The following is a 2,185-nucleotide window of genomic DNA, read 5'->3' on the forward strand; positions in this document are numbered from 1 at the left end:
AAAGACGCGGAGGGACAGCTGCACACCACCTTATTCAGAAAGGCGACCTCTCGGAACACCATTCTGAGAGCGGATTCATTCCATCCCCCGCATCTCATTAGAAATATTCCACACGGCCAATTCCAGAGATTAGGCGTATCTGTGATTTCGAAAATGATTTTCACGAGCAGGCCGAGCTGATGGAGAAAAGATTCAGTGATAGAGCCTATCACCCTGAAGCCATCCAAAACGCATACAGTGAAGCGCGCTCCCTTCAACGCAACACGTTATTGACCAAAAAGAAACATCATCGCCACCAGCAGTCCCGTCCTTTTTTTGTTACGACATATAGTACACAAGCGACGCGGATCAGGTAAATTATTAAGAACAATTGGTCCATTATTGAAAGTGATGCGCAACTACGTGAGGTGTTCCCAGAACCACCCATGTTGTCTTTAAAGAGTGCACCCAGCCTAGGAGATAAATTAATGCGCTCTCACCTACAGGTGAAAAAGAGAGAAACCTGGCTGCGTAAACCCATTGGCACCTATAGATGTATGAACTGCCCTCACTGCCCAAATGTTACACAAGCCAAATCTTTTATGGATACTAAAAACCACGAGAGAATAAGGACAGAGAGATTTCATTAATTGCAATTCTACATTTGTCATATACCGCCTAACTTGTCCTTGCGCTGAAGGGTTCTTTTATATCGGACGCACAAAAAGGCGCATGCGAGATAGGCTAGCAGAACATAAATACCTGTATGCTATCAGAGTGGGCAATTTTGACTATCCCATGGCGAAACATTTCAATGAATATACCCAGAGGCGATTCTAGGGTCAGGTGGGGCCCCATTCAAAGGAATGAACATTTGAAACAAAATTGCCACTACTGTAGTAAAGCGTGAGCTGTTATTCACCATCCAGGGGCTTGGGGGTCCCAAGCGGCTGCTTGCCTTGCCTGGTGACAAGATGCGCCTCTGAATATACCATGGTAAAAATGATTCTCTGCTGCGCATACAGGGCGTCGAGCATATCAAACCTCTTCCGAGGGGTGGGGACAGGCTAAAAAGACTTAATCAGAGGCAGACTTTTTGGATACACCAACTGGATGCCATGCGCTATCCTGGTCTAAATGAGGATATTGATTTTACTTGTTTTTTGTGATGCTTATTTGTACTTCTGGTCATTTTTTTCTGTGGCATCACTTATTACCCCAGGCTATTTTTTTATCTTTGTTTTCTCTGGTGTGCGCAAATGTGTGTAGTGCGTAATGGGTCACATGTGGTGATGTCACTATTTAAGGGAGGCCTTTCTTTTCAATGGTGAACGTATAGCCCTGATGAAGAACCTGGTGAAACTGTTCTCTCTACATGAACTGATCCCCGATATCCAAGAGCACCCAAAAACTTAAATGAACAGACTGAACAGATTGCCAAAATAATGTTCTGACTTTTTATCTAAATTATTTGGTGATATAACCCTCACAACAGTGCAACAGCACATGGGCCTAATGGCGAGAGTTTTTCCCTCAGCACGTAATGAAAGCTAATCGGACGTCTGATGACAGGTGGTGCTGACGGGACAGCGCTTGAGGGAAAGAAGTTGCAAACTTGATCGTGTTCGGTTTCGTCAGTCCAACGGAACACTTTCTGGCTATAGAAAATGAATCTGTATTGCAACAAATCTAGTTAGGCCCTAGGTCTATATAGGCTATCCAAGATATTTAATTTAGGACAGAATCCTTTCAAAGCCGTGCAGCATCAACGTGGTCATATAGCCTACTGACTGCACTTGTTCCGTTGCCTTGCCTCATAGCAGAGAAGGAATGGCTTGCTGTTGATGAGGATTTTGTAACGTGGATTATCGAAACTGAAGACTTGATTTCTTTTATTGATACCTTTTTGTTTGGTATAATTACGGACAATGCAAATAACTGATTTTTGTGACGTTCGGACATTTTTGGAAGGAATATAATCGAATTAGTCCCGCCGCTTGGGTTATTGTTTTTCGTGTGCATGTGGATGAGCATAGGCTATTGAATTTGATTGCAGCCTAATAGGCCTACTGAACAGTGGACTGAAATTGAAAATAGGACAAAGAGTGGCATTTTTCTCGGGTGCTATGACTTCTTGCTTTGCAAGAAGACAGTCTCCTCACTCCACGGGCAAAAAAGCACCATTGGTCAGACCCTGGCGCGCATG

Source organism: Engraulis encrasicolus, unplaced genomic scaffold (assembly GCF_034702125.1).
Source record: "Engraulis encrasicolus isolate BLACKSEA-1 unplaced genomic scaffold, IST_EnEncr_1.0 scaffold_253_np1212, whole genome shotgun sequence".
Classification (NCBI taxonomy): Eukaryota; Metazoa; Chordata; class Actinopteri; order Clupeiformes; family Engraulidae; genus Engraulis; species Engraulis encrasicolus.